The sequence below is a fragment of the Xenopus laevis genome, chromosome 4L, assembly GCF_017654675.1.
Source record: "Xenopus laevis strain J_2021 chromosome 4L, Xenopus_laevis_v10.1, whole genome shotgun sequence".
Classification (NCBI taxonomy): Eukaryota; Metazoa; Chordata; class Amphibia; order Anura; family Pipidae; genus Xenopus; species Xenopus laevis.
In genome coordinates, this window is record NC_054377.1 from 60,100,860 (window position 1) to 60,123,739 (window position 22,880).

General features: G+C 36.8%; 1 protein-coding gene across 3 annotated transcripts in view; it reads left to right on the forward strand.

The window, feature by feature from the left end:
* The window catches only part of banp.L (BTG3 associated nuclear protein L homeolog), a 221,218-nt gene that overhangs the window by 191,134 nt on the left and 7,204 nt on the right, over window positions 1–22,880 (forward strand). The window lies entirely within an intron of this gene.

The window sequence follows — 22,880 nt, forward strand, 5'->3', positions numbered from 1 at the left end:
TAACAAGACACCACCAACATGTGATTTAGCACCTGCCAAGGTTTTTTAGGAACAAACTGACTTTGTGACCTTAGCTCGAACCTCTTTATCTTGAACTCCATGCCGTCACTTTAATTGCTGAACATAAATAAGTGTGTACATATATCCTTCAGCCTGTAGACTGTGAGCATATCTTAGTCTGCAGAATTCCTTTCCCCTTTATTTGTTTTTCTCTCCTAAGCCTTTATAACTTTGATTATTCATTTTGGCTGTTTAGGTATTTGTTCTGCCTAAACAGCACCCTTAACCAATTAAGTTTCAATAGCATTTCTCGTCTTTATTTAGGAAAAAAAAAAAAAAAAACGTTTTGTGTGTTGAAAATAATTTGCATGTCTACTGTTTCCCATGAGTCTTTCTCAAATGTTTCCCACATTGAATACATATGATTTGCCTTGCGTGCTTGTGACTTTTGTTTTGATAATTGTGTATTAACAGAATCATTAAGTCATTGGAATCCGTGTGTCTGCCCCAGCAGCAATGCAATCATTAATATGCCCAGTAGTGCACTTCTCCGCTTTCATTGCTGCACAGATAAATATTTAACCTGAAGCCCTTACTTTATTATTTTTATGGGAGCATAGTTGGTTTCCGACTGGAAAGAATGTGTAAATGGGTGTAATAAATCTAATTCATGTGAGGGAGATTTATGTTTAGAGCGCAGTAGGGATTTAGGAATTGAATAATGAGTTGTTTAGCATTGTTCCTTCGCTAGCAGAAGAACGAGAGTGACAGACGGCTGTGTTCAGAGCATCTGCAATTCAATTAAAAGCAGCACTCGAGTCATCAAAGACTAGCTTTAATTTTTGCCTGGAGCATTTAAATCCAAACCAAACCTTTTTTTTTTTTTTCTCTCTCTCTCCTTAATATTTTATTAGAGTCTGACATTAGAATCTTTTATTGTGCCAGTAATCCCTGTCTTCATGGTCTGAATTAAAACAGGCCGTATAATGTTGATGAGCAACATGGAATTTCCTAAAATAAATGAAGGTGTGGGGATTTGGAACTACCTCATGAGAAATCAGGAAGGCCTCTCTGTGTGAAAAAAAACCCTCCATTTGTCAGACAGTGGTCTAACAAGGAAATGAGAAACTGGTTACATTGGGAAATCTGAGAGGGAATGAAACGTCACTGTGTATGTAAATATGTTGTATAAAAGCAAAATACTCATGGTCAAGTGTTGGCTTAAACCTTTGGTTTTTGAAGTACATGTACGGGATCCGTTATCCGGAAACACAATTTTCCAGAAAACTCTGAATTACGGGAAGGCCATGTCCCAAAGACTCCATTTTATTCAAATAGTCCAACTTTTTAAAAATGATTTCCTTTCTATCTGTATATCTAGTATAGGTAAATCTAAAACAACTGGACTTGCTAAGACCTTTCACTACTCATCCGAGCAGCTTCTTCAGTTCAACTGACTGGTGTGGGAAATCCTCGGCATATAAACTCTTTCACTAATCCAATCACAATGGCACATTGTAACTCTTCAAAGAGGTGACATCTGAAGAAATTCACAGAGGTGTTGATTCTGTGTAGTTATTGTGATAGGATTGCCAATTTGTCGTGCAACAGGTGTTACTTGTGAGAGTGTGAATGGATGTGTAATAATAAAACAGTATCTTGTACTTGATCCAGACTAGGATATAATAAATCCTTATTGGAAGCAAAACCAACCTATGGGGTTTATATAATGTTTACATGATTTTCTAGTTGATTTAAGGTATGAAGATCTAAATTACAGAAAGATCCATTATTCTGAAAACCTCAGGTCCAGAGCATTCTGGATAACAGGTTCCATACCTGTACATGAACAACATCTCAACTGCTGTGCTATGCCAAGAGTAGTGATGGGTGAATTTGGGGCGTTTTGCTTCGCTGAAAAATTTGCGAAACGGCGCTGGCGTCTCGTTCTTGACACCGGTGTCCATTTTTTGTACGCTGGCAAATTTATTCGCCGACTGCAAATCACGGGAATTCGCAAAAAATTTGCACCTGCCAAATAAATTTGCCCATCACTAGCCAAGAGTATATTTATGAAGATTTACAACTGCCTGGCCTTTGTCCATTCAGTGTCTTTTTATATACTGGTATGGGAGCTGTTATCCAGAATGCTTGGGACCTGGGAGCTTTCTGCAGTTTAGACCCCCATACCTTAAAAGGGTCATTCATCTTCCGAAAACTTTTGTTCAGTTGTTTTCAGATTGTTCCCCAGAAATAAAGACTTTTTTCAATTACTTTCCATTATTTATTTTTTACTGTTTTTCCAAAATCTAAGTTTAAAGTTGAATGTTTGTGTCTCTGGCGTTTCTGTCTTAGTAATTTAGGCGCAGACTCTAAACTGTTACAATTTTACAACATTGAGTTGATACATTTCTCAGCAGCATCTCTGGAGTATTAGCAACAATTGTATCAAGTCTAACAGCTGCCTGTAATGAAACCCAGGGATTCTGCTCAGCAGGGACAAAGATAAGAAATGTATCAACTAAATGTATCCATTTAGAACAGTTTACAGGGTTGGCGACCCCCTTCCTCCCAGAGCTGCTTTAGAAGGTGAAAAATTACACTTTAATATTAAAAAATGGTGACAAATAGAAATTAATCGGAAAAAGTCGTTATTTCTGGTGATCTATCTGAAAACCAGGTGAAGGTGAACAACCCCTTTAAGTCTGCTAAAATATCATTTAAACTTAAACCGAATAGGCTGATTTTGCATCCAATAAGGATTAATTATATCTTAGTTGGAGTCATGTACAAGGTACTGTTTAATTGCTACAGAGAAAAAGGAAATCATTTTGAAAAACCTCAATTATTTGATTACAATGGAGCCTATGGAATATGGCCTTTCCGTAATTGTGAGCTTTTTGGAAAACAGGTTTTCCTGACAATGTATCCCATACCTGTACATACTATCTGTGTTATTAGATTGCAAATTTAGATAAGTACTGTAGGTAGCTATTGTGTTCAGACAGTAGAGTGTTTGTTGTGTAGATTAGAAGCTCCCAAGAGCAAGGGAGATATGGGGTTGTGTCAGGTGGTAAACTGTTTCCATCAAACCAAACAATACACAGCGATTGCTACATAATGACTTCCAGTTTTGAAATTCAGGTATGTTTGTGGTTTCATAACCCTTGTTCTGGCAAGCAAGAATGTCTAATATGGAATGGTCAATCAGTTCAGCCTGTGTGTAGTATTTGACTGCAATGGCATAGCAAGGGCATTTTCTTAAAATGTACATGGTTTTGTTACACAATATCAGTGAAGTTAGAGGCATATGAAACTATTTAGACCACCTGTAAAGTTTTTTTTAACCTGTCTGCCTTTGTAAAATCACTACAGATACTGTAGGTTTCATATGCCCTTTAGTCCAGTGTTCTGTGAGTGCATGCACTAAATCCATGAAAACAAAGTTGTTGGTTTTAATCCAGAGTCTTCTATTGCCAAAGCGCTGTAAAGATGCAGTTCAGAGAGGCTGTATAATAGAAAGCACAGGCAAAAAAAAGCACACTTACAATTATTCCGCACTCTTACAACACATATGTCACCAATCAGCTGCAATCCCATGACTTCATCATCAGGATCCCTTTTATATTCTTTATTTTTCTTTTATGAAGAAGAACATTCATAGAGGTGTGAGCTGCTATGCCTGTGCTATGCCAAAGCGGACAGCAACAAGATTTTATTTAAATAAGTAATTGACCCCTGGAAGTGGGATCATTAAATGCTATGCATCTCATCAATGTAACTAGCATTAGTGTACCTCAGCTGTTATACATTGTACTCACAAGTTGTATCTCATACTTTAGGAGAACGTCTTACATGTCCACAGAATAATTTTTTCCATTGTGAACTACAATCTTTGTGGATAAACCATGACTCCAAATCAGCTCCATGTGCAAATTCCAGTAGTGAATAAAGATTTGAATGGGTGCTTTATACAATGTCTGCTGTTGGATGGACACAAGACTGGAGCAATCATTTACTCTTAGTAGAGATATAAATAGGATTGGTTTGCCTCTAATAAGGATTAATTATATCTTAGTTGGGATAAAGTACAAGCTACGGTTTTATTATTACAGAGAAAACACAGAGCTTTCTGGACTAGAGGTTTCTGGATAACGGATCCCATACCTGTACTTGCAGAGAGTATAGATAAATACAGTTTATATATACCTATATATATATATATATATATATATATATATATATATATATATATAGTTTTTTTTTTCATGTCAAAAAGTTTGATGGTTAAATTTACTTGGAAGGCAGAACTATATACTGTGTGTTTGTGTGTATATATATATATATATATATATATATATATATATATATATATATATATATATATATATATATATATATATATTTATATATATTAGGGGTTCGGGATTCGGCCAGGATTCGGCCTTTTTCAGCAGGATTCGGATTCGGCCGATCCGAATCCTAATTTGCATATGTAAATTAGGGGCGGGAGGGAAATCACGTGACTTTTTGGCACAAAACAAGGAAGTAAAAAATGTTTTCCCCTTCCCATCCCTAATTTGCATATGCAAATTAGGGTTCGGTATTCGGCCGAATCTTTTGCAAAGGATTCGGGGGTTCGGCCGAATCCAAAAAAGTGGATTCGGTACATCCCTAATATATATATATATATATATATATATATATATATATATATATATATATATATATATATATATATAAAAATATATATATATATATATTTCCTTTTTCTCTCAAATATTAAAACAGTACCTTGTACTTGATCCTAACTAAGATATAATTAATCATTATTGGATGAAAAACCAGCCTATTGAGTTTACCAGTTCAATGTTTAAATGGTATTGTTTTAGACTTAAGTATTAAGATATAAATTACGGAAAGATATAGTATATTGCTGTACAGAATATGAACAAACCTAGGTGGTAGCTCTTTTCACAGCTTTGCCTTGGCTTTTTTTAATGTTTCATGTTTGGACAATTATGAGTGGGTATGCCTAGCAATTAATCATCCCCTCAACCCGTGGGCCTCTGATTTAAGGTTAGTATTTACTGGAATTTTATATTTATTTGTATTGTTCCCCTTTTGTTTGAATGTACAGAGCAGCATATGCAAGTCGCACTATTGTAACAAAAATCTGCATACAATACAATACATTCAGTGGTGTGATAACTTTGAGCTGAGCAATTTATATTGAGAACCAGAAAAATTAAGTAACATAAGAAATATATTATAACTAGGGATGCACCGAATCCACTATTTTGGATTCGGCCGAACCCCCAAATCCTTCGCGAAAGATTCGGTCGAATACCGAACCTAATCCGAATCCTAATTTGCATACGCAAATTAGGGTGGGAAGGGGAAAACATTTTTTACTTGTTTTGTGACAAAAAGGCACGCACTTTCCCTTCCCATACCTAATTTGCATATGCAAATTCGGATTCAGTTCAGCCGGGCTGAAGGATTCGGCCGAATCCTGAAGAAAAAGCCAGAATCATTGCCGAATCCCGAACCGAATCCTAGATTCGGTGCATCCCTAATTATAACATATTGTTCCTCAATTGGTGTTAATTATTTCATGTCATTGGAGCGCATTTAAAAACACTGGGCAAATTTGCACATGGGCAATAACCTATAGCAACCAATCAGTGACAGGCTTTTTTCAGCCAGCTGCAGGTTGAACAATGAAAGAAAACATTTGATTGGTTGCCATGGGTTGCTGCCCAGGTGAAAATTTGCCCAATGTTTATAAATGAGCCCCATTGAGTATATATGCAGATAACTAGTATATATTAGGGTTTAGTAATCATGTGCTAAAGTGACACAAGCATATGCTGAAGTGTTGAAATGTGAAAAAGAACTTGTTTAAATATTATTAAAAAGAGAGAGGTTTCCCAGACAAACCTGATGACAGCTTCTAGCCTACACTATAAAGCTCCCTTAGGGAGTTACAATCTTGCAGTCTTATTCATTTACTTCCTCTTCATTCTTTCCTTGACAAGTCACACTGACCTTTTTATTGCTGAGTATCCCTATACCCCACCCCCTTCTCTCTTTTCTCCTTTTTTAATCTCCAATTACTTTTTAAAAAGGAATTATAAGTATGGAGTCATGGCTTCCTTTATCACTCTCTACTATTATCAGCCCTGCCACCCACAGTTTATCTCCCAACTAAATGCACAAAGAGCTTAGCAAATTGTGTTGCAGAATCAGCTTCACAATCCAAAAGTTGGTTTAGAACTTATTCACCCTCGTTATTTAGGGGGATTGTGGAGACCCAAACGTAACAGCATCAAGTACTATTTGTAGGTCATGAAGTTTAAAGGGATACTGTCATGGAAAAACATGTTTTTTCCAAAACACATCAGTTAATAGTGCTGCTTCAGCAGAATTCTGCACTGAAATCCATTTCTCAAAAGAGCAAACAGATTTTTTTATATTCAATTTTGAAATCTGACATGGGGCTAGACATTTTGTCAGTTTCCCAGCTGCCCCAGTCATGTGACTTGTGCCTGCACTTTAGGATGGAACTACTTTCTGGCAGGCTGTTATTTCTCCTACTTAATGTAAGTGAATCAGTCTCAATGGGACTTGGCTTTTATTATTGAGTGCTGTTCTTCCAGGGAGCTGTTATCTTTTGTTAGGTAGCTGTTATCTTGTTACCTTCCCATTGTTCTGTTGTTAGGCTGCTGGGGGGGGAGGGAGGGGGTGATATCACTCTAACTTGCAGTACAGCAGTAAAGAGTGATTGAAGTATCAGATCAGAGCACAAGTCACATGACTGGGGGCAGCTGGGAAATTGTCAATATGTCTAGCCCCATGTCAGATTTCAAAATTGAATATAAAAAAATCTGTTTGCTCTTTTGAGAAATGGATTTCAATGCAGAAATCTGTTGAAGCAGCACTATTAACTGATGCATTTTGAAAAAAACATGTTTTCCCATGACAGTATCCCTTTAAGAATCCTTGATCTACAGTTTACTCATTGTGATGAAACCTCTGGTTGCAACATCTGACATAATAGCGGAGGACAGGACTTTAAACAAAAATTTAGATACCTACAACAAAAAATGCAATTGAAGCTCAATTTAGATCTCTCTCCACACATCCAAACACTTGCAAAATGTTGTCATATTCAACTGCGCAACATTGCCGAATATGACCATATCTCAGTTCAGTCTCTTATCAACTCCTACCTTGATTACTGCAACGTACTCCAACAAGTCGCCTTACACAACTCCAATCTGTTCTAAATGCTGCTGCTAGACTCATTCATCTTTCTTACCACTCAACATCAGCTGATCCCATATGCATGTCCCTTCACTGGTTCCCAATTTCCTCTAGACTCAAATTCAAATTACTCACACTTACATTCAAGGCCCTTAACAGTGAAGCCCCTCTCTACATTTCATCTCTGATCCCAAAATACACTCTGTCATGCAACCTTCACTCTGCTTCTGACCTATGCCTTGCTTCTCCTCTCATCACTTCAGCTCATTCTCGTCTACAAGACTTCTCTCAGGCTTCTGCTTTTCCCCCCGGAACTCTCTGCCTTGAGCTGTCAGACTTTTTCCTTCTTTCCAAACTTTCAAATGCTCCTTAATAGGGATGCACTGAATCCAATATTTTGGATTCAGCTGAACTCCCGAATCCTTTGCGAAAGATTCGGCCAAATACCGAACCGAATCCTAATTTGCATATGCAAATTAGGGGTGGGAAGGGGAAAACATTTTTTACTTCCTTGTTTTGTGACAAAAAGTCATGTGATTTCCCTCCCTGCCCCTAATATGCACATGCAAATTAGGATTCGGTTCGGCTGGGCAGAAGGATTTCCGAACCGATTCCTGGAATTGATGCACCCCTACTCCTAAAAGACCCACCCGTTTGAAGAAGCTTATTTAAAGGGATAATGTCATCGGAAAACATGTTTTTCAAAACGCATCAGTTTATAGTGCAACTCCAGCAGAATATTGCACTGAAATCCATTTTCTCAAAAGAGAAAACAGATTTTTTTTTTTATATTCAATTTTGAAATCGGACATGGGGTTAGACATTTTGTCAATTTCTCCCCTGCCTCTGGTCATGGGACTTGTGCCTGTACTTTAGGAGAGAAATGCTTTCTGGCAGGCTGCTGTTTTTCCTTCTCAATGTAACTGAAGGTGTCTCAGTGGGACATGGGTTTTTACTATTGAGTGTTGTTCTCAGATCTACCAGGCAGCTGTTATCTTGTGTAAGGGAGCTGCTATCAGGTTACCTTGTTCTTTTGTTTGGCTCCTGGGGGGGGGGAAAGGAGGGGGGTGATATCACTCCAACTTGCAGTACAGCAGTAAAGAGCGATTGAAGTTAATCAGAGCACAAGTCACATGACTTGGGGCAGCTGGGAAATTGAAAATATGTTTAGCCCCATGTCAGATTTCAAAATTGAATATACAAAAATCTGTTTGCTCTTTTGAGAAATTTCAGTGCAGAATTCTGCTGGAGCAGCACTATTAACTGATTCATTTTGGCAGCAGGACATCCCAGAGATGACACCAGAGACCTGGGAGGATGTTCTGGATACAATGTTTGTAAGCCAAAAAAGCAATAGCTATGCAGTGGAAATCCCAAAGCGGACAAACACTTTGAGGTTGAGAGCAGCTAATTGAAAAGTATATCCCATCATACAAACTCACTTACATGAGAAGGGGTCTGGCTTGTGCTACATTCAGAAGTCAGAACTTCTAGAGCAGAGAAAAAAGAGGGACAGATAAGAGAGATACTGCTTTCAATAGTAGTTATGTTTACTGTAAAACAAGTAATATTTTGTAACTACTATATATTGGAATGTTGCATAGGATAACAATGTCATTAGGCAAAATGTTAGTTTTGGATTTACAGTCATTTTGAATGTTCCATAGTTTCATTTGATAACAAAATACATATGTGCTTTCATAATCATAAGCGTTTTTTTTAACATATAGTCGCTGAAAATGGCAAGGTGAATTTAAAAGGTGATCAATCTGTAGCTGGTATTTAAGCAGATACATTTTCCACTGGTCAGTTCACTGGTGATCAATCTTTCCTTTGGTTGTAAATCAGATGAAATTCCTCTGTGACTAAACCCCACAAAAAAAAATTTGTGGACTCCCAGTCTGGTCACTGGAAGGCAGTGTATGGTGATTATTGACTATATTAGCTACCGAGGACCTCATCCATGAGGTAAATCAGCCAGTTGAAGTTTTTTGTTTTTTTTTTTGCAGCAAAAATTTTGAATTTGAGTTTCAATTGGTCTTCATTATTTTTTTTTAATTATTTGCCTGTTTTTTCTGACTCTTTCCAGCTTTAAAGTGGGGTCACTGACCCCATCTAAAAACAAATGCTCTGTAAAACCACAAATTGTTTGTTATTTATGTTTTTTATAACTTATCATTCTATTCAGACCCTCCCCTGTTAATATTCCAGTCTCTTATTCAAATCATTGCATGATTGCTAGGGTAATTTGGACTCTAGTAACCAGATTGCTGAAATTTGAAACTTAAGGGGTTGCTGAATAAAAAGCTAAATAACTCAAAAAACACAAATAATAAAAAAAAAAATGAAAACCAATTGTAAATTGTCTCAGAATATCACTCTCTACATCATATTACAAGATAACTCAAAGGTGAACAACCCTTTCAGTGAAAAAAACTCAAATACAATTGTTACGGTGGCAAGTTTATGTAGCCGTCAATAGGAGTTGTATTTGCAAAATTCAAGCTATTCTTGAATTTGAGATTAAGTTGAAGTTTGGCAGATTTATTGAAAATGAAGGTCAGGATGTGACTTTACTGTGTGGGAGTTTTTAAAAAGGTGTTTTATTTTCAAGGTGTTTTCAAGTCTTTCTGAATTCAAAATTAGATTTTGATAAATCTGCCTTTTTGGGTCAGATTATAATTATGTACTGTAAGAAAAAAGGAGAGATACTATTTTGTTCATGCTTTCTGGCATTGGTAGTTTTCTCTCCACAATCATTTATTTTTTTGTTTTAATTATAAGGTTGCCAAATTTAAGGTGGCAAGTTTGTATTAAAAAAAAAAACTACATGAATCACAATTCGAAAGATGCTTCTAATACGATTTAATGCACATTCAGGGCAATGCATATTATGTGGTTAGCCTAACCTGATTTATTGGGTAACCTTTCAGTAGCCTTAAAAATGAGCATCTTTGTCTTACAGAAAATCCAAATGAATATTTATTGGCTTATCATCAGTCATTTACATGCTGGAAGAGCCAGAAGCACATTGCAGACAAATGTTATTCTGTCACCTCTAAATCAAGAATAATAAACTGTGTGGTTATAATGTCTCAGTTTTAAAAAAAGAAATAATGAAAGCATGATGGTCTTTGATAAGAGAGTACAGTTTGCCGTTTTCTATTTAACACTTGAATTCTTGGTTTACATTTTTTTCCCTTTTTGATTTGCGTGCAAAGGCTACTTTTTATGCAGGTCAAATCACATTCATCAGTTGTTTAAATGACAGTTTTTTTTTTATATTCTTGCATTTTTTCACAAATGTAGGCAAGATCTGAGATGGTGAAAAACATTATCCCATGGCAAAATTTTTGCAAGATGAAACAGGTGTAAAAAAAGTTGTAAAAATAAGCTGTATAATGTCTTTTTTTTTTTTTATTTTTTTTTTTTTTATGAAGTGTTCATAGCTGTTGTAAACTCATTTATCTAAGCTGTCAATCAAATATTGGCTGCCCCTCTTCTATGCCTTAGGCATAGAGGAGGGGCAAGCAATTACTTTAACTTTTCCATTCAGCACTTTACTCTAGATGTCACTGCTCTCCCCACATTCCCTCAGTTCTCTTAACCATTTAATTGTGTAACCAGTGCATGCGGATCCCCCATTCTGGTGCACAAACAAGATTCGGAGATGATGCAAGGCTTGCCTTAATAACAATGCCCACAAAATGGCTCCTGCCTGCTTGCTATAATTATGAGTTCCCAGACTGATGAAAACAAGATTCAAATAATTTATACAATATAATTAAAGTTAGTTTTCTTGCCTAACATGATAAAATAGGATTTGGAATATTTTTTTTTAGGTGACGGGTCCCCTTTAATACAATGGTGTAAATGTGGTAGGAGATGGAATGAGCATCAGTACAGATGCCATCAGCTATCTTGCAACAACTGTGAGGGTTATGTAAACTGAAACTGAATTTCATAGAAAAACATGTTGTTTTGCTCACTGTGTCCTGCATCTGCTGACACATTAACTTTAATTGAGTACTGCATGGCTGAGCTACATGGCTAGCCAACTGGAGGTCTGAAAGTTGTATGTAGTGCTCCAAGGCATTTTAATTGCCCCAACCTCACATGCATCTCATAGAGTTCTTTGACATCATCTTTTCAATATAGTCTGGCCTATGATTATATGTTTATTGTGTAATTAGCCTAATAAATGGAAAAAGATGAACAGCACAGTTTTTGGAGTAAAACAATATGTACTGGTTAGTGATGTACGGGTCGAAAAAAGCTTAACAACCGTAATGGTGGGCTACAAGATGTAGATGCTTTAGGTAAAGATGACTTAAATTATTTCGAATAAATTGCATGTTAAAATGGAAAATAACATGAAATGCCCATCTTATGTTTTACTAATATGCCAGCAAACTTGGTGGCATAGTTCAACATTATAGTTTGAACTTAAATGAAATAAGTATGAGACTACTGCATTAGATGACAATGCACTGGTGTCAACCAACTTATTAAACAATCCTCATCACACCCCTAGAAACAGAAAGGTCACGAGTTTGTTGAATTTTGTCTTACATGTTTATATGTTTTATAAACGGGGCTTTTCTGACCAAAAAAAACCCCAGCACAGCAGCGGAGTAGTTTATGTGACTCATTTTGAATAGTAGACTTATGTGTCATCAATTTATAAAAACATCTAACATGATTATAGATGCAGAAGTGCCTTGCAAAGAATCTTTTCTGGCTAACTCTAGCAGATATGGGCATTTTCACAATGGATTTGACAGAATAGGTAGTGGTTAAACTTGACTGCCACATTTATGCTTTTAGTTTTGACACTATATGAACTCCCACAGTTTGTTTTACAAAGCAAAGTAAGGGAAGTGATTCAATTTAAACGCAGAGAGAATTATTCCTCTATAACAAATATCAGAAATTATGGGTCGTTTGTATGAGTCAAAAATCATTCATATGTTTAATTTTATTGATTTTAAAATTCTTGAATTGGGGGAAAACAAGAGACAAGTCCATTTTTGAATCATCTGTAACATATTACTGGAACTGTTTGCCTTGTAAAGGTAACCTCCAATATGTTGAGCATTTACAAGCTTGCTTCATATTATTATGAGGTAGTCATCAAACTTGGAATAACTGTGAGTCAGAATATATTTCATTGTAACCATAGTGCATAAATTCTTTACTCTATAAAATTAAAATAAAATTCAAATACATGCATCTTACAGGCTAGCATGTGATCTTTTTGACTGAATTCAGTATTTTGTATGAAAATATTGCTGTGTGTTTTACACACAAACAAACATGTTTGGTTTTCATAAGTTCCAGACTTGATATTGGTAAATGCAGGTCTAAATGAAGTATATTTTCTATAAACAGTAAACCTATATCTGTTTTGGCATATCTTAAGTTGTGTGAAATCGGTGCAGCTCACAGGCTTCTGGTCATCTTGACTAACTCTTAAGTCTTTTAAAATAAGAACAAAGTAGTGGCATCATGTATAGCAGGGGTCCCCAACTGCTGGGCTGCGTCCAGAACCAGGCCCCAGACACTCTTGAATTGGACAACAACCCCTCCCGACCCCCTCCCTAATCCCCCGACCCCCCTGGTCCTTGCAAAAAAAAAAATGGCTCTACACCGGTCCCCGGGCTGAAAAATAGATTGATATAATAGCTGATATATATAAAATGGTGTCACCATTCTATATTGGCCTCTATGAAACATAATAATTCTTTCAATATATTGCAGTTGCTTTACAAAAAAAGAAATACCTTCTACATTTTAGCAGGCATGTACTAAAAAGTCAAAATAGAACAGGACTTTAACAAGCCCTATACTCAATTTATGGGACCAGATAACAGACACTTTGGGACATAAAAAAGGAAGGGTTCAAAGAGAATCAAGGGGCAGACAGTGAAAGAAGGAAGGAAAACTACCCTACCTACACTCTTCCACAGCTAATTGCCCAATATATGTAACAATAAAGCTGAGGAAAGGTCTATGTCTATCCAGTTAAAACTGATATGCTTCTTTTTTTGAAAAGATTTTGTTTGGTTGGCTTAATAATTAAATGAACAAGTTATTTTGTTTATAATTTGCCTTTATTTTTGGCCAGTACTGATTTTGACAAGCCTACAGCATTATTATCCCGAGTTCTAGGTGATATTGGATCCAAAAAACTGACAAAGTGTACTAGAAATATTCATATTATAAATAATTGTAACTGAGCACCCCGTTATATTTATTTTTACTGCTGTAAGAAGCGTGCTTCTGTATATAGAAATTGGTGAAAAGCTAACTGATAGCACATATTATAGAACACAAAATAAGAACACTGGCGTAGGATTTGAAAATTTGCATTGTAAAAACAAACACTCATTTAGCAGCACTTTCAAAATAAATCAAGTTCTGTGAATTACAGGACGTGTGGGTGAAAGCACATCTTGTTAAATATTTAACATTTAAAAAGGAGTCAGGCTAACTAAAAGTTACAGTAGTCCTTCATATTTCCATAAAAACAACCCATAGTCTAATGATACTGAATATCAGATGTCTTAATGGAAACCTGCAATGCTTGGAGACTGTTTAGTTTTGCCTATTCTTTGGAAGCCATTGTATTTTAATATAAAACAATCAGTATACTATGCCCTCTTTTGTTATAGTGTGTTTTTGTCTCCTAGCAGTCACTGAGCAGTTCTAGAGTCCACAGCTCTATTCTTGGACAATGAAAACCATTCAGGTTCTGCTTGTGAAAGTAGTTTCACCTTCGTTCAAGGACCATTAACACCAAAACGCGAGGGCGGGAGAGCAGAAACACTGCTATAGTTTAATTAAATAAGTTGATGTTTAGTCATGGAGGCAGTCATTCAAGGTAAATATGGCACAACAGCTTGTGTTTATCTAGTATAGGTAAATCTAAAACAACTGGACTTGCTGAGTAATCAATGAAGACGTTTCACTACTCATCCGAGCAGGTTCTTCAGTTCAACTGACTGGTGTGGGAAGTTCTCGGCATATAAACTCTTCCACTAATCCAATCACAATGGCATTGTAACTCTTCAAAGAAGTGACATCTGAAGAAATTCACAGAGGTGTAGATTCTGTGTAGTTACTCTGATAGGATTATCCAATGTGTCATGCAACTCCTAGAAAGAGGTGTTACTTGTGAGAGGTGCATGAATGGATGTGTGAAGTGTTCTGAAACCGCCGGGGTACAGATGTTAGAACAGCATTGTATGTAGCAGACAGGTGGTGTCGAAGGCCCCCGCCTCTGTTCAGGGATGGTTTCTCCACCTTGACATGAATCACCTCTTTCACGCCTCGCTCAAACCAGCGTTTTTCTTTATCCAATATTTGGACTTTGCTATCTTCAAAGGAGTGTCCCTTGTCTTTTAAGTGTAGAAAGACAGCTGAGTTTTGCCCTGTAGAGTTCGCCCTCCTATGCTGAGCCATTCGCGTGGTGAGCAGTTGTTTTGTCTCCTCAATCCCATCACAGTAACTACACAGAATCTACACCTCTGTGAATTTCTTCAGATGTCACCTCTTTGAAGAGTTACAATGCCATTGTGATTGGATTAGTGGAAGAGTTTATTTCCCATACCAGTCAATTGAACTGAAGAAGCTGCTCGGATGAGTAGTGAAACGTCTTCATTGATTACTCAGCAAGTCCAGTTGTTTTAGATTTAACTATACTAGATATACCATGACTTGGATGAATGAAAATCTTCATAGTCAGCTTGTGTTTACATAGCAGATAACAGATGTCCTGCTTAAACTGGCCATACACTTGAAGATCTGCTAGTTTGGTAATGTTGCCAAACAAGGGTATCTTTCCCCAATATGCCCACCTTGAGGTGGACGATATTGGGCGGATCTAATTGTTGGGCACTACAGTCCAACAAACAGATCACAATGTAGGTGATACAGGAAGTTGGAGTGAGGACTTCATCATGAGCCTATGCGGTCCTTGTTCCAATGGGAGTTTTAAAGCCATCCAATAAATATCTGGCTGATTTTTGGCCAGATATCAGTGGGGAATCCCATTGGAGGGCTCTTTACACTGCCCCTCCACTGGTTACATATAGCACTCCCTGTAAAACCGAACCTTAGGAAAGCTCACACCATCATCTGCATGCTTTCGCCCTGAATGTTTTCAAATGCATACATTTCCACGATTGTGCTACAGTTTTGGGTGAATAAAAGCAACAATCAGCCTTTTCTATTTTGTTTAGCTGAATCACAACAACTTTCAGCTGGCTCTTTGTACACACTGTACTAAGTTGCAATGCTGGAAGCATAGTACCTCTGACAACTATACACAGAAGACGCTAACTTGACTAATGCTTTTAGAAATTCTTTCTCATGTTGAAAGCTGCTTCTGGTTTCCCCCAGGGGTTCATTAGTGAAATAGGACAGCTACATGACAGGCCTCCACTAAGCAGTATTACACTTTAGTCATACTGTATGAAATACTATCCCAACCAAAGTGACAAACATAAATAAGCTGATGGGAGGTGTAAGATCCAATGACACTATGGATCCCTTTGTAACGCTCAATAAACCAGCATCATGAATGCTGAAAGGCTAAGTGATATTAATTTGCAGCCTCCTTATTGACTAAAATTGAAGCCTTATTGTCTGCATTTTGCTTGTTCTCAGCACATACCATTTTTTCTTGAGGGAATACATTGTATTTTTGCATCATTTTATGGCAGATCATATCCCCTCACACATTATTGGACATGGCCTAAAGAATGATCTCATGGAACATTCAGCTTTGATATCAAGTATACTGTTGGGGTTCAGGAGAAAACCACTAGCTTTGTTACATGGCTGGATATAATATACACAGATGCAGCTACTTATCCTTTACAAACATTATGCTAATCTGGCAATGCTGAAATCTGAAATGATAAAGAAATTGTTGTTTAAATTATAAGCATGTGTGTAGTAAATTTTGTGGAAGCAGATGAGATGTGTGCTGGGTCCAGCAGGTCATTAATATACACAAATATGGAAGCAGATAAGATGTGTGCTCAAATATGAGTTAATAAAAGACTATCTGATAGGCAGAAAAATCCTTTGCCATGTATAAGGCCTGAGGATGAAGTGCACTTGGGTAAAACAGAATACCCAAAACTGCCAGATTGACTATTTTCTTCCTTTACTGCATGATTAACCAGTTTTGAGTGTACAATTCTCTGATAGATAGTGACAGCCTTTCTGTAATTCTGAGCTTTCTAGATAAGGGGGTTCTGGATAACTGATCCTATACCTGTAACTGCATTATAAAGCTGCCAATGTCCGTATGTCTGCTTTACCAATATGCTGTTTATTGTCGATTGATGTTTAATCGACAGACATCTCTAGTTAACCGTATCAGTTTGTTTCTGCCATAAAGTAAGGTGCTTTTCCAGAGTTAGCAAAAAAAGCAATACCTGGTCATTTTAAGTGCTTCTTTTGTTTAATATTTTTTTTAAACAAAGACATTTGGCTCTTTTACTATGGAGAATGCCCAGTAAAGCCCCATAACCTTATATAAACTATCATAAAGATGAGGATGGTCTTTCCCTTGTTCAAACAACGTGACAGGTTGTATATCCCTGTTGCAAGGGTTCTCCTTATTTAATTAGCAAAATTAAAAAAATAGTACAATGGACAGTAGGTTACAAGCCCACAACTTCTAAATCTAAAGATGGCCATACACGGGCAGATAAAGCTGCCGATATCAGTCGTTTAGACCAATTTGACAGCTTATCTGACCGTGTATGGGGGCTTCCGACAGGTCTTCCCGATCGATATCTGGCCACGATATCGATTGGGAAGGTTTGATTTTTACCCGACCGACCCGTCGGAGCCCCTTGGCGTATCGTAATTCGATTGTTCGACCATACGGCCGAGCGTTCGAATTACCCCCGATATAGTCCTGCCGTTAGTGGCATATCGGGGAAAGATGTCGCCAAACGAGCGGATCTTTGAGTCTATGACCAGCTTAAATGATAACCCCCCCCCAGCTTCTACACCAGATTCATCTGTTTTTAACAAATGGTATTCTGTCAGGCTTACCGGTGTGATCCAGACGAAGAAGGAGCTGGAGCTGAAGATTTCGAACTCACAAGCGCCACACACAACCACTACCCACCTGGAATGGAACAGGGAGCATGGTTGTGGAGAGTAGCAAATGAGACTATCAAACGCGGTACAGAGGATTAGGCAAAGTCGTAGTCAGGAAGTCCGAGGTCAAAGGCAGGCAGCGAGGTTCGTAACGATAAGACAGGCAGAAGAGTCGAGGCAGGCAGCAGAAATCGTAGTCCAGGTTCAGGCAGGGTCACAACAGGAAATTCAATAGAAAGAGATGCTAGGGTTTCAGTAAATAACCTAATAACCAGGCAATGCATGTCAGTCTGGATCTGGTTTAAATACATATCTTTTGGCGCCAAACTAGCGTCTTCGTGCTGATGTCGCGGAACTGACGCCAGCACGTCCGTCACAGGCGTTTCCACCTACGTCCCTGCGCCCGCGACCGTCGCCGGCATCACGCGCCAGCGCGCATTACCGCACCCCTGCCTGCGCCGAACAGGACGCATGCGTAAGTTCTCACAGTATTCTCTCATCTATTTAGTCAGTGCTGTGCTGAGCCTGTGCTGTTCTATAGGATCAGACCGGTGCTGTGACAGACAGCATATGTTTGCCATTTACATGAATAAACGTGTGAAACATGCAGTGTTCATTGTAGCCAATTATTAACAATTTGTGTGGAGGTCAGCGTCTTGCCCTATTTGGTTTTATATTCCGAGTCTGTTCTATCTCTTTGTTCCATTGTGTAATACTAACTATCTTTGTTTCTGCCAAAACAGACAGCTCGCCTTCCTGCACTCTTACTCCCTACCTACCCTCACAGTGGTTAATCCTTTTCAGATGCTTTTTGGTGGTAACTAGTTGCATCATGTAGTGGAATAATGGATTTTCTGTTTTAAAAAAATCCCAAAATCTCTGTGGTAGAATAAATAAATAATGTTCACATCAACTGCTCAATGCATAGCCCCAGTCCGTTCAGTGGCATTGATCGATCGCATAGCTGCCCATTCATCAGTAGTTTAATCACCAAAAAGTCGGAGAGGTGTCCGTGAGATTACCACGTTAGTGCAGCAAGCAACCATGTTAGTGCCTCTTATGATCTTAACCCAATCTCTTATGTAGCCGGAATAGTTCCACTTGCTCATTACAACGAGGGTGGAGGCAACTCGCACGGTGTTGCGCTGTTACTTGTCACTATCAGCCTTATGATGTTTTTGGATTTTTTTATCGCCTTATCTATCTATTTTTTGCTTTTTATTTTTTTGGACGTATTTTTTACTCTCTATCATATTGAATTAAATTTTTCGGACTATAGACTAGTTGCCATTCAAATAACAACACTCGTTACTATGTAGGTAGTGGTCGCAGTATGTTATTTTCACCCGGTGCATAGCCTAAGCGTTAACTCCCTAGCTTGGGGACACCTACCTTAAGAGAGGAACAAAGATTTATACATTTTTATAGCGGATTGCACTTTGAATGCTCCTGACTTGACCTGATAGCTTTTCTAATTAAGTATAGTCTTAATGAATATAATTGTAAGTGAGGGAATTCCATGATAGACCTGTAATCTTATCTCAAAATTTAGATACTTTGTAACATCAATAACATAGGAAACAGGTGCGTTAATGATGCTTGCACGTTTGTTTGTTTGACTTGATAAAATGCAACTTTGTTTCACACATGCAAGTTGTCTGGACTTGATTAATAAAAAAAGTCCCAAGCTGGTGCAGAACGAACATCCAAAAGATGTGCCTGGCTGCTGGTTTAAAAACACATACAAATCATAAGCCAATAACCGCACTCACAGGTCTTTCATAATTGTGAAAAAAGAAAAAAAAGAAGGGCCGAAACGTTGAATAAACATTTATTTTATATATATATATATATATATATATATATATATATATATATATATATATATATATATATATATATATATATAAATATATAAATGTTTATTCAACGTTTCGCCCCTTCTTTTTTTTCACAATTATGAAAGGTCCATATACAATTATATTCATTAAGATATATATATATATATATATATATATATATATATATATATAATGCCACACCAGAAATCCTTTGACTGCAGGCCCATTCTCCTTTCTTTATTCACTTTCTTTATTCTATTTATCACTTCTCCTTACATATGATCATCTATTCTTACCTCTATTTGCTCTCTTTGTTCTCATATTGATATAAATATATATATATATATATATATATATAAATGTTTATTCAACGTTTCGCCCCTTCTTTTTTTTCACAATTATGAAAGGTCCATATACAATTATATTCATTAAGATATATATATATATATATATATATATATATATATATATATATATATATATATATATATATAATGCCACACCAGAAATCCTTTGACTGCAGGCCCATTCTCCTTTCTTTATTCACTTTCTTTATTCTATTTATCACTTCTCCTTACATATGATCATCTATTCTTACCTCTATTTGCTCTCTTTGTTCTCATATTGAAATGGGGAGTGGCCATGGTATAGGCATGCAATGCAAATGCTAGGTGAGCAGGAGTTTTCCCAATATCCTAGTGTGCCAGTATATATACATATATATTGACAATAATGTCCTGTTCGTTAAAACAGCAGATAACAGTGAAGGGGGCAATACTAGGTATTAGACCCTAGGGTGGACTTACTTATTCCACAGAAGGAAATGGCATATATTAGTTGTTTGTTGAAGAAAATGATTGCATAGTCACACTTTTCTTGTTTGTTCAGTTATATCACCTTTATCTTTATATGCTTTTTGAATGAAGATCCTTTATTGATTTTTTCAAGTATAAAATAGAAAAAAAACATTCTGTTTAAGGGTGCACTTTTTAACATGACTGTGTGTGTGTGTGTGTGTGTGTGTGTTTGTGTGTATATCTTTATATTGTCCCCTTTAGAGGGCAGCAAAATGCTTCAGTAAACAGCAAGTAGATCTGCATTTTAATGCCACTGTACCAACACATGTACAGCATGTAGATATAATAGTCTTTTTTTAAATACCTGCCTGTTTTCTGGCTACCGCCGACATATATAACTAGAGGCCTGTGTGCCCTGGGTTTCCCCACTTCCCAAGGGTAACTAAATACCACATCCCCATACCAAACTATGTAGGTGAATTTTGATCCATTTAAATTGGATGCCATACAAGAAATACCAATGCTGGCTATGTACTATGATTATCTCAAAGGCCAGTGTTTTTCTGCTGTGGATTATTCCATTAATAACTGAATTACGTTAAATTTCTTGTATCATTGCAACTGAAGCTACTCCATGTTTGGTCGATAATTGAGTTTCTAGCAAAACCATCACAACAAGTTTAGGGTGGGGGTTGTATACTGGTAATTTAATTATCTACTTTACAAGAACCAAACATGGAGTAGCTTCAATTACCCTATGTATAGCTTAAAGGAAAACTATACCCCCAAAATTAATACTTGAGCAACAGATAGTTTATATCAAATTAAGTGACATATTAAAGAATCTTATGAAACTGGTATATATATTTAAGTAAATCTTGCCCTTTACATCTCTTGCCTTGAACCACCATTTAATGATGGTCTGTGTGCTGCCTCAGAGTTTACCTGACCAGAAATACTACAACTCTAATTGGCTCATGTGACCTAACATATATGGTATGTTTGTGTGCATCAATAATCCTATGATCCCAGGGGACGGCCCTTATTTTTTAAAATGGCAGTTTTCTATTTATGATTACCCAATGGCACATACTACTAAAAAAGTATATTATTATGAAAATGGTTTATTTACATGAAGCAGAGTTTTACACATGAGCTGTTTTATGCAATATCTTTTTATAGAGATCTACAGGGTATAGTTTTCCTTTAAGCACTAACAATAACCATAGCTTTTTTTCTATAATTAAAACATATGCAAAAACAGTTCTTTGCACTCATGTTCAACAAAGGGTATACTGCCCATTTTATTGGGTGTTTACCATATTTGCCTTTATGTTTTAATTACTACCGTATATTTTTCCAATAATAAGTAGGAAAAACAGGCTCCAAAAGAGATGACATGAATGCAGATATATTCGGGGGCACATTTACTAAGGGTCGAATTTCGAAGCGAAAAAACTTCGACCATCGAATTGCAGTAGTACGATATTCGAAGTCAACGACAAAGTTTTTTTTGATCGAATATGGCCATATGCGATCGAAGTTAAATCGTTCGTTCGATCGATGAGATCCTTCAATTTAAACGATTTCATTGATCGATCAAACGATTTTCCAAAAAAAATAAAAAAATTCAACTTCTAAAAACTTAGCCAAATGTTGGCTATAAGTTCTAGGAGGTCCCCATAGGCTGACATAGCAATTCGGCAGGTTTAAGGTGGCGAAGTGTTGAAGTCAAAGTTTTTTTTTTAAATAGACTGTACTTGGATTTTCGAATGGTCGAATATTTGAAGTTTTTCCAATTCGAATCAAAGTCGAATTTGGCCTATTCGATGGTCGAAGTACCCAAAAATTACTTTGAAATTCGACGTTTTTGAATTCGAAAATTCACTTTGAATTCACTTCGACCCTTAGTAAATGTGCCCCTCAGTCTTAGTCAAAGTAAGAATGTCAAATTCTGGGCTACCATCTGTTTTAAACTACAACTCTACAAAGATTTCAAAACTACATTGCTATATTAGTGTTATTCTATTTAATATAACATAGGTGAGGAACCTGTTTTTCGTAGTAGCAGCATCATTGCATTGTAAGCATTTTTGCATATGTGTGTGTGTACCTGGCATAAAGTTACTTTCTTTGGTAACATAGCTTTTTATTGGTGTAACCACCGTAGCCTTGAAAACGCATAAAGTGATGTTATGATATTGCATCACTGTATGTAGTGTAATCCCATTTGAACTCTTCTCATAAATCATATGAAATATTTGCCGCAGACTTACAGTATCAGCATGTGCATTCGTTGTATGGATTCTTTCCTAGAAGACAGAGGGGCGCTTTGTTTGTATAATATTATATACTCCTGCCTGGAATTTTCAGTAGCGAGTTTGCCTGCTCCATGCTCTCCAAGCCAAACACATATGGAGCTGGCATGGACTTTTGATAAGAAGTCAATACTAATATTTAAATTTCCTTTCCTTGGAAAATAACTCCTTCTTTACAGACTCGGAATATGGTGAAAACCCTGATGCGGTTTGCAAACCATCTCGTAATTCAGTAATCCTTTTTTGTTCTGCAGGATAGTCTGTGATTAAACTGCAAAATGTACAGGAGAGGGAAAAAAAGATCATTATTCTCTCTGACCTTAATTGATATGTTCAGTACTGTCCTTTGTAGTGGCCTGGCCCAAGGCAAAATAATCTCTTTGGGCTATATTATTTATAATGTAATTGCCACTCTTTAGCAGATTTTAAGGTTTAAGCTACAGCATCTCATCCCCCAAAGTTCAGTTACTGGTATATATGTTGGGTGCAATATTTCAACAGATTGAGACATCATAGTGGCCAGGCTTGAA